The sequence below is a fragment of the Rhinopithecus bieti genome, unplaced genomic scaffold (assembly GCF_001698545.2).
Source record: "Rhinopithecus bieti isolate Rb0 unplaced genomic scaffold, ASM169854v2 scaffold_24263, whole genome shotgun sequence".
Lineage (NCBI taxonomy): Eukaryota > Metazoa > Chordata > Mammalia > Primates > Cercopithecidae > Rhinopithecus > Rhinopithecus bieti.
The window spans coordinates 610,990-622,314 of NW_016811410.1; positions in this window are offsets into that span (position 1 = coordinate 610,990).

Consider the following 11,325-nt stretch of genomic DNA (forward strand, 5'->3'; position numbering starts at 1 on the left):
CCCAGCTGCCTTAGCCTGGTTCCTGCCAAGGCTCTGGCAACTGGGCCAAAGCAATTTTACCAAATTAGATGTGGTTGGAAGCAAGTCGTTCCACCTGGCAATTTTGTTAAAATAATTATTTGTTTGAAAATTAATATTCCCGAGTCGCTGGTTTTCTAGGATTAGCAGTTTTGGCACACTGTGGGGCAGTTTTTCAGTTCTTTATGTCTTCAGACATTGCTTTCTCTCCTTTCAAAATATCTTTGAGCCTAAAAATAATCTTTTCATTTAAAAGTTTCTAATAATCTTTGAGCCAGTGATTCCTGCTTTGAGCTGTTGGTAATAGCCAAAGCCCAGAACAAGCTAATACCTGAAGCGGGGGTGGGTTGCAGGGACTCATGCCCTCCGTGGGGACCTCTCCCCGCATTGTGGAAAGGAGAGAAGCCGGTGACTCGCAGAGCCGTGGACAGATGGTTGCAGCACGTGCCTGGGGTCTTGAGGGCGTTCGTCAGAGCCTCACAAGCCCCTCTCCCCAAACAAGACTCCCGTACAAGCAGCAAGTGGACCTTCCCGGACTGGGCTGGGTGAGGGGCACCACTGGGAGGCCCTGCCCTCAGGAACCACTCTGGGGGGTGATAAGCACTTGAACCAATTGCATCCGTGGGTAGTGGCTGGTGCCACAGAGACAAGGAGACTGGGCCAGGGGCCCTGGGGGCTGGTGATGAGATGGCAGCTCCATCTGGGCTGGGCAGGTGGCCACGGCAGCACAGGCATCCTCCCTGGAAGATGTGGAGACTTTGGGAGCCACATCGTCACCCAGGAGGCAGGGGAACCCCCAGGGCCTGAGACACGGGCACTGGCGCACGTGGCCACAGAGCCCGGCTCCTAAAGGTGCCACCCGGAAGCAAACAGCCCTGCTGGCAAGCGGTTGGTTTCAGGTGCATCACATCCTCCCCAGAAGCTGGCATGTTTATGTATTTTGGAAGTCTATGAATACTAAAATCCTCATTAATTTCAAAACACAGTTCACAAACTCCAAATATTTGACCAGTGCGTCCATATGCTCAGCCATCTTCACAGCCAGAGCAGCTGGCGGGAGACTCAGAGGATGAGGCGTGAGGTGGAGGCAGAGCCGGAGGCGAAGGCCTGTCCACGGTGCCCGGTTTCACCTGCCCTGCAAGGGCTGTGGGCTTGAGGACCCAGAGGGGTGAGCGAGGTGCAGGGACGCGGCTGAGAGGGCGTGAGGCGTCCCCGTGTCCCTCAGATGTGGTGGATCCTGCTCAGATCTGGCCCCTGGCCCGCAGCCCACGCGCCCAGCATTGCCGCGTCCTCCTCCTGGACCCCGTGGCCTGCTGTGCCTGCATCTGCAGGATCTGCGCTGTGGGGGGTCTGCTCCTGTCTGCCCCTCACCTGCCCCACACCCTGAGAGTGCCCGGGGTGGGGGAAGAAGGGTCCAAGGCTGCCTGGCACGTCAGGAATGGTGTCCAGGCCAGGTCCAGACCTCTGGCCTGTGATGCTGGGGGAGCAAGGGGCGGGCACAGCCCTGGATGGAGAAAAGGCTGCATCTTCCCATGTGGGCCACTCCTCAGAGGACCCTGCCTGCGGCCCCATGGATGCCAGGAGCCCCGGGGCCCCCCACTGGGGCATGAGGAGCCAGCATTGCACTCACCTCATCACACAGTGCAACCCTGTCACTCCTAAACTACGGATAGAACAAGCCTTCCTCATCTGCAGGTTAAAAAAAGATTCCTGACACAGCAGTTTTCTCCAAATGCATTTCGGACACAGCCAGATCCACTAAGCTGGCCTTTCAAATTGACTTTAAAATTCCTCCCCCAAATCTCTGCCCTCCCTTTTCACTCCTCAAAGAGCCAATAGGTTTAGAGGCGGCTCCCCATGCTGGTCGTGCCACGCCCAGGACACCCTGAGGGCCACAGGACCCAGGTAGCAGGTGTGTGGCCAGCAGAGAGGACACACAGACCAGGCTCCAGCCTCCTGCCAGCCCTGCCGCCCGTGGGCCGCCTCAGCCCCAGCTGCTTCCTGGACCAGACCTGAGCACCCACTCTTCCCAGGGCAACGCTGCAGAGAAACACGCTCAATGTCTGGTCTGTGGGTGCTGTCTTCCTGACCGAGGGCACCCACATATGATTCCACATGACCCCAGCTTGCCTGCCAGGTAGACAGGGACTGTGACTGCTCCAGGCTGGGCCTGCTCCTCCCTCCACGTGGCTTGGTGTGGCCTGGGGCAGCCCTGCGACCGCCAGTCTGCCCTCTCCTACCTGCCCGGCAAGGGTGCTCACCCAGAGAAAACGGCTGGTTCATGTGTGGACTTGGGGCTCCCTGACTGGGCTGTGCTGTGTGGGAGGTGCAGGAGCTGTGTGCTCTGCAGTTTACATGGAAGCCTCAGCAGGGCTGGACATGTTGCTGTCGGTCAAGCCTTGGCACAGAGGTCAGCCGCTGGGCCTCTGCAGGGGGTGCCGTGGGCTACAGAGCTCGGGGCCTGTGGCTATTCCCTGCTGTGACCACAGGCCAGGGCTGGGGCCTGAGGCTTCTGCTGTGGCCTATGAAGAGCGGGAGCCTCTGCTCCACCCCCAGGAAACTCGTGACAGAGGTCAGAGGGGAGGGTCCTGAGGGGCGACTGCTTCTGAGCGCATGGCCGGGCCCTAGGGCTGTGTCACTGTCCTCACACCGACTCCCATCTTCACCCTGAGCCAAGGTCCCCACGGGCTGCCAGCACCTGTGGTTCCCAACCCACTCCTCACTCCAGTGTGAGTCCCCAGCCCTGGTGGCTGCCACGTTTCCCAGTTTGCCTAGTTAAACAAGGCCAGAGGCACTGAGCAGCCCAGTCTCAGTGAACACTCCGGGCAAACACTCTGTGGTCTCTAAAGCCCACAGCCCCTGCAAGGAGCCCAGTCTCCTGGGCACGGTGGTGATGTCCAGCTGGAGCAGGAAGAGTGGTATCGGGGCCGGGGTCTGACAGCACCAGAAATCCAGGCTGCTGCTGCCGACATCGTCTTGGGGGAACTCTGGAGCCACTGACCACATAGGATTATGCAGGCGTCTACGAGGGACGCATGGACCAACGGGGAGCTTGTGCAGAGCGTCTACAGGGACCACGGAGCGCATGAGCTGTGCAGGCATCTACGGGGACCACTGAAAGAAAAGGAGATGAGGGGATTGGCCTTCTGACCCCTGCTGGGTCAGTGGACGTGCAACAGCCATTGCAGGAAGAGAGACTCCATCACCTCTGAGTGGTCAGTACCTCAGGCTCAGCTGCAAACTTATAAGACACACAGGGGCTGGGTGTGGCGGCTCACGCCTGTAATCCCAGCACTTTGGGAGGCCGAGGCAAGAGGATCTCTAGAGCTTAGGAGTTTGAGACCAGCCTGGGCAACATGGCAAAACCCTGCCTCCATCACAAATACAAAAACTAGCTGAGTGTGGTAGTGTGTGCCTGTAATCCCAGCTACTCAGGAGGCTGAGGCGGGAGGATCACCTGAGCCCGGGAGGTTGAGGCTGCAGTGAGCTGAGATCAGGCGACTGCACTCCAGCCAGGGCAACAGAATGAGACCTGGTCTCTTAAAAAAAGGAAAAAAAAAAAAAAAAAGACAAGAGGCCACAAGACCTGTAAACAACACCACGGGCGACACCCCTGAGTCCACAGGTGGACCTTCAGAGGGAGGAGGCTGGCGTTTCTTCAGCAAAGAGTATTCGGGAGACAAAGGTGGCTGGCGGAGGCCGGTAGGCCCAGACGGAGGGCGGGACATCAGCCAGCCACGCCTGGGGCCTGTGCTAGTCCTGATTTTACAAATAAACTGTACAAAGAAAACCCAGAAAATGGGAACCTAGGCTTAATACTTGATCAAACAGAGGAATTTTATTGCTAATTTTGGAAGAGTTCACAGTCGTTGTATTTTAGCAATGCACACTGGATGCACACTGGATATTTCGTCGGCGATACAATGTTGGGGATTCGCTTCAAAATCATCTGCGTGGGGACAGGGAGGCATCAGTGAGATGACGGTGGCTGTGGGGACGGCAGCGTCACTGCCTCATGACACTCTTTCTGCCACTTTACCCACGCACCATGCATGCGTTTGCACACACATCGCCCTTTTATCAGGACTTGCAAGGGGGACCTTTGTACAAAGGCCTGCACGGGGTGTGGGTTAAGGCCCCGCCGTTGGCCTTGGCGACGCCTCTGTAACTGGGACCTCCAGGGAGACCTGGGCTCTGGCATCCACTTGTCCTTGAGGCCGTAAGGCCACCTGGGGCCACTGGGCCAGCGTTGCGGCATCAGCCCTGATCCCAGAAGGCAACGGGGGCTCCTGCTGCCTGGGGTCCTCACCAGCCTGGAGCCTCCGGCCGTGGGCCCACTCACCAAGCTCACAGCCTGGCCCTGGGGGCTCATGGACCCCCAGCAGCCCCGGGGACCCAGCTCCAGCGTTTCCTCACAGACAAGCATGGCAGCTCCGGGACTTGGCTCGTGTGCACTGGGCGGTGGGGTGCCGGGTGGGTGAGAGGATTGCAAGACGGAGGTAAAAATAACACTGTTCTCAGAAGCAATTTCCCCAAACGAGTTGGCGGCCTCTGGTTATTTGTTGCCTAGGAAAGTCGGGAACAAATAAAGACGCCCTGTTTTCTGAGCAGCTGCCTTCCCATCTGCATGGCCGCTGGGCTCCCCTCTGAGCAGGTCAATAAATCCAGGTCCCAAGAATCTTGAGGGGCTCCCGGGATGGTGAGGGTGCCGCACCAGAAGGGGTGGAAACAGTTAAGTGGGTCACGCCCACTTAACTTTAAAGACTGCATTACGGGAGAAACAGACTCAGACATGATATTAAATTGGAAATGAAATTAAAAAGCTTGATGTGTGAATTTTGTGAATGTGCTACTTACAGTTCTTCCGTTCTCAGCGAGGTAGAATATACCCATGGACACACCCATGGATACACCCGTGGATACACCCGTGGACACACCCATGAATACACTTGCGGACACACCCGAGGATACATCCATGGACACACCCGTGGACACACCCGTGGATACACCTGTGGACGCACCCGTGGATACAACCGTGCCAGCTTGGCACTTGGCATCCAACTGGCGCTCCAGTGACGGGGCAAATCAGGCAGGGCCAGGCAGCCCCCCAGGCAGGACAGACCCTGAGCGCCCCAGGCAGGACAGACTTTGTGGCCCCCACCTGGACCCGCCCACCAGCTGGACCTCCTGTGGTGAGTACAGGTCCGTCAGCACCTGTGGCAGCTCCAGGGCCTCCTTGTCACAGCCTTGGGCTCCTGGGGGCACCCTTCATCCTGGGGGATAAACCGCTTTTGTCTGGCCAGACTCCATCCACCCTGAGCCGACTTCCTCCAGTGAAGAGGCTCCTGGGTGTCCTTGGTCACCAGGACCCTCAGGTCCTTCCCCAGGCAGATGTCCCACCTGTGGGCAGCCCTCTGGAGTCCAGGCGTCTGCCCCTTCCTCAGCAGGAATCCCTGGCACTCCCCTTCCAGGCTGTGGTCCGGGAGGACGTTCTCAGGCCCATGGTGCTGCCCGGGCCGCACTCTCCCCACTGCTGCCCCAGTCTCCTGGAAGGGCCTCATCTGCAGGCTCCGGCATCACCAGCCTCACCTGAGTTCCTGCCTGGATGGTGTTGCCACCGGCAGGCACCCATGCGGGTGGAGACAGGAAGCCCAGGAGGAGCCTGTCTCCGGGAATAGTCACTTCTCAAGACCCTCATCCATGAGGGTGTGCCTTTGGCACCTCCCATCCCGAGGTGCCTGGAGGCGTGTGGCGTCTGGCAGGGGCATCTGCTGCCAGAGAGCAGCTATGGAACTCCTCCTTCTCCAGGGCCAAGGCCAGGCCTGGGTCGCCCTGCCCTGTGCTCCACCCCACGGCTTCCCGAGACCCCCAGGGCTGCCCTCCCTCTGCCAGTGGTCCAGAGCTCACTTAGAGCCCCCAGCTGGGAGGCCACGTCTTGGGGAAGGAGTGTGTGGCTGGACGCTGTCAGCCACAGCCAGCCAGTGACCCTGAGCAATAGCAGCAGTCGGGTTAAGTAATCTGCTGTGCCTGGCCCTGAGGTGAGAGTCGGTTGGCTCATTTTAAAGTCATTGGTTCATGACATGCACTGAGGGCTCAGGGTGTGTGAGGCTGGGGGCCACGGGCTACTGAGTCTGACCCTGGGGGAACAACAGCACAGTGAGGAGGCCCGACGGGGAGAGAAAGGGAGGGAGGGAGGGAGGGTGAGGGAGGGAAAAAGGGAGAGAGACGGACAGAGGGAGGATGAGGGAGGAGAGAGAGGGAGAGAGGGAGAGAGAGAGAAGGAGGGAGAGAGGGAGAGAGGGAGGGAGAGCAGGAGGGACGGAGCTCTGTGCTGGAACCCCCCGAGTCCCCCCACTCTCTCCTTCCTGGCTGGAGGCTTCTTGGTGTGAGTTAACCTCGGAGGGGCCTCTGCGCATGGGTTTTGGGACTTGGGTCCTGGGGGAAGCTGCCACAGATCCCAGCAGCACCTTTGCTCTGGGAAGGCTGATGTTGATGAGGGCCTCGGTTGGCCTGTCCGTCCATCTGTCCTGGGTGTGGCCCCCGGCCCTGTGGGCCTGGCTGTCAGGTGACTGTGGCATACAGCCCCCTCGGCAGGGTGCACTGTGCGCCATCTGTGCCTAGTGGTGATGGACGTTGCCCAGACAAGCATATCGGGATTTCAGTCGCGAGTGGTTCCCGTGGCCTCGCATCTGCCTGGCAGGTGCCCCTTCCTGGGTCTGCTGTACCCCCTGAGAGGCTGGGGTGTCTCCACTCAGATCCGAGATTGCAGAGCAATGGAGGAATTGATCTCTGAAATTGCTCCTTGAGCCTTCCAATAGGTCACCAGCCTGTGCAGATGGGCCAAGTCACATGGAGGATGTGAGCCGGGTGGGCAGCCCCTGAGAAGAGACAGGCACAGGAATAGCTGTGGCTCAAGTCACTAGGGACAGGCGCTCACCTGAGGCAAAGGAAGGGAGGAGCAAGCAGGTAGGGCTTCCTGGAGGAGGTGGCTTTGAAAGATGAATAGGAACCAAGTGGAGAGGAGAGAAGTCGTGGGAAGGGCCCAGGGCAGAGCGACGAGGAAGGCCGGCGAGTCTGTGAGTGGTGAGGGCCTCAGGTACAGCTCCTCTGAGCCTCAAAGGCCAGCGGGCAGAGATAGAGAGAGAAATGAGGTCAGAAGAGCTTCTGGTCAGGCGCAGGGCCTCACACCTGTGATCCCGGGCTGCGGGTGGCAGAGGTGGGAGGATCACTTGAGTCCAGGAGTTCTAGACCAGCCTGGGCAACATAGCAAGACTCCATGTTTACACAGTAAAAGGTAGAAAGATTCGCCAGGCATTGTCGTGTCTAGCTCTATCAGCAGCTACTCCGGAGGCTGAGGCAGGAGGATCTCTTGAGCCCAGGAGCTCAAGGCTCCAGTGAGCTGTGATCGCTCCACTGTACTCTGGCCTGGGCGACAGAGTGAGATCCTGTCTCTAGAAGAACAAAAGCTGAGCTCTCAAAGATTCCCCAGCACAGGGCGAGCTGCTGGTAGAGAGGAGCCTGGCGCTGCGGGGAGGCCTCCTCTGCACAGGGAGGTCAAACGTCGCAGGGTGTGGCTTCTCTGTCACCTCTGTCACCTGATTCAGCACCCCAGGGCCCCCTGACTCTGCACCTCATGGCCTCCGACTCTGCACCCCACAGCCCCCCGACTCTGCACCCTAGGGCCCCCTGGCTCTGCACCTTATGGTCTCCTGACTCTGCAACCCAGGACCCCCTGACTCTATACCCCAGGGCCCCAACTCTGCACCCCAGGGCCCCCTGGCTCTGCACCTTATGGCCTCCTGACTCTGCATCCCAGGGCCCCCGACTCTGCACCCCAGGGCCCCCCGACTTTGCACCCCAGGGCCCCCAACTCTGCACCCAGGAGCCCCCGACTCTGCACCACAGGGCCCCCTGACTCTGCACCCCATGGTCCCCCCAGAGCCCCCCGACTCTATACCCCAGGGCCCCTGACTCTGCACCCTACGGCCCCCTGATTCTGCCCTCTACGGCCTCCGACTCTGCACCCCAGGGCTCCCCGACTCTGCACCCAGGGTCCCTGACTCTGCACCCCATGGCCTCCTGACTGTGCACCCCAGGTCCCCTGACTCTGCACCCCACAGCCCCCTGGCTCTGCACCCTACAGCCCCCTGCCCTCCCACGCCTGCCCTGGGTGGAGGGGGGCGAGGTTCCTCACACTGCTCCAGGAAAACGTGGACGTCCTCTGTAAACACAACAGAACGCCAAGTACATCTCCCAGTGCTTTTAGAAAAATGTCAGCCGCCTTGCCACCCCTTTCTTCACTCCATTGAGGTCACACATGGGACAGGGTTGGTGTGAGCACCCGAGAGGCCTGCTTGAGACCTGCTGACAGCCCCCCGGCCTCCCTGCCAGCATCCTAGCTGTGGGTCCCAGGGTCCGAGGCCCCCCACAGCAGCCGGCAGGAGCTGGAACCAGGCCCAGCGCGGCCGATCCTGCGGGCGTCGGGCCAGTGAAGGGCACGATTGGGTTTCTCCAAAGGTCTTTGTGCGCCATGACCACACTGAGCCCTTGGCGCCGCCTCACTTAGACATAAATGAACGTGTTTATTGGTTTTGGTCTGAAACAGATGAAAAGCCACCACAGGGTTTTGCAATAATTAAAACCCAGCCACGCCGGCCGCAGGTGCTGTTTGAGAGGCGGCTCCCACAGAGAGCAGCTCTCTCCTGTCTCCCCACAGAGCCCAAATCCGCTTCCGCACGAGTGACAAGAGGCTATAATCGCCGAGTTAATTAAAAGTATAAAGTGATGACAAGCCCAGGGGCTGCAGAGAACGCAGGGAAATGGCAGATCCGGGACTCAGGGCCCAGGCTCAGCTGCATAGTCAGGGCCACGGGCCGGAATTTGGCCCCCACACACCCAGGGGGAGGCTTCTCTGAACACTGGACCTGCCCGGAGCACAGGGCATGCCGGCAGCCCGGGCAGATGGCGGGGCCACCCCTCGGCTCAGGGCCAGTCCTGGTGGCAGCCGACAGGGACCTCACACCAGCGTGGTCTGAACAGGGTCAGCACTTGCCGGCCGCCTTCGGATGATGTGGGGCAGACCCCTGGGTGGCTGTTCCCAGGGCACAGAGAGAGCTGACAACCCACAGGGCTAAGAGACCCCTTCGTGCACCCCAGCACCAGCTCCCCCTAAGCTGGATTCTCAGGGCTCCTGCTGTGCCACGCTGTGGCCAGGGGAGGGCGGGGCCTCTCTTCTGTGTGACCATGGACGCTTGGACTGGATGTTTGCCCAGGTACAGGTGCCCTGCCCCTTGGTGCAGAACACTCTGGAACCTCTCCCAACTTTCAGCCAATGGGCTAAGAAGCCGCACAGCCCAGCCCTCCCCTTGCAGAGTCAAACCCACGGCCGGCCGAGGTGTGAGGTGCAGCCAGCGTCGTGGGGCTAAGTGGAGCCATTTTGTGAAGGCCAAGAAGGTCCAGTGTCCACCTACCAGGCTGTGCAGGAGACCAGGGTGCCCCCGGCCTCTGCCCTGATGGCTCGATGCCGCTGCCTCCCTCCACCCAAACATCTGTCCCTGAGCAAACCTGGCCCAGGGTCACGGCCAGCACTTGACGAGTGGAGGCAGCTGGAGGTGGGAGCAGGGGACTCAGGGAACAGGCTTTCAAGCACACGTGACACGTGTCTTCCGCTGCGGCCAGCACAGTGCCGGTGGTGGGGGTGGGGCAGGCAGGCAGGTGGGCTTGGACACTGGGGGCTCACAGCTCTGCTCTTCACTGTCCCAGGAGGAAGGTCCATCACCTCCCAGGTGGTCTCACTGCAGCACATCCCGAGCTAGGACTGGGAGAAGCAGCCCTGTCCCCACCCCCGGCCGGCACCGGGCCACAGCGCCCTGATGTGTGGGGCAGAGACTCCTGCCGCGTGTCCGCACGCCCGTGTGTCCATGTGTCTGCCTGTCTGTGTGTCCGTCTTTCAAGCACACCCACGCTGACCGGCTCCGGCAGGCTGTGGGAACCGCAGGCATTTCCGGACTGTTCTGTCACTGCCTTTTGCATCCTTATTCGGTAATGGCCATTTTTAGAAACAGCACTAAACCTTTCATTTCTTTACATAAAACCAGAATAATTTTCACAAAGTAGTTGAGGAAGTCCCAAACATGTTTGTTTTGTTAAACTAATTTGCATATTTATGATACTTAACCTCATTTAAGAGAAAGTTACTGAGAAAACATTTGTTCTCACAGTTTTCTCCTCCCTTTCTCAGTGGTTTCCATGAAGTGAGCTGTCCTGGCGTCTCAACCTGGTGTCTGTGCCTGCACAGTGCGGCCTTCTGAGCCCAGCCACCGCCGCGGAGGCCTGTGCTCTGATCCAGGAGGAGGGAACGGAAAACCCTCCTCCAGCCCCTCTGCTTCTTTGTTACTTATCAGCTAATGTTCCTTTGTGGGGGGCTTGAAACATAATTTGATTCCTAATATTTCATCCAGTTTTGGAATTTCTACAGAAAAATTTCTTTATGATGTGGATCAGTAAATGTCCTCCCCGTGTGTCAGTATTCACAGACAGAATGAATTCCCGGGGAAAAATAAATGCTTAAGGCTAGACTGCTGTTCCTTGGAGCCAACCTGCCTCTTTTTTCGAAAGGAGAAACGAGAAACCATCCTGTATTCCTTTCCCTCTGTTGCCCTGTCCATTCTCCAGCCATCTGTTCGTTCATTCTTCCTCCTCTTCTCCATGCCTGCCAACCACCACCCACCTGTCCCCGCACCCACCACCCACCCACTCATCAATCCATTCCCCACCTACCCCTCTACCCATCCACCCTCCACCCATCCACCCATCCACCCTTTCCCATCCATCCACCGTCCATCCAGCCACCCACCCATCCACCCACTCATCCATCCACCCATCCATCCTCCATCCATCCACCATCCATCCACCCACCCATCCACCCTTTCCCATCCATCCACCGTCCATCCAGCCACCCACCCATCCACCCACTCATCAATCCATTCCCCACCTACCCCTCTACCCATCCACCCTCCACCCATCCACCCATCCACCCTCCCCCGTCCACCATCCATCCATCCACCCATCCACCCTTTCCCATCCATCCACCGTCCATCCAGCCACCCACCCATCCACCTACTCATCCACCCATCCATCCTCCATCCATCCACCGTCCATCCATCCACCCACCCATCCACCCACTCATCCATCCACCCATCCATCCTCCATCCATCCACTGTCCATCCATCCACCCACCCATCCACCTACTCATCCACCCATCCATCCTCCATCCATCCACCGTCCATCCATCCACCCACCCATCCA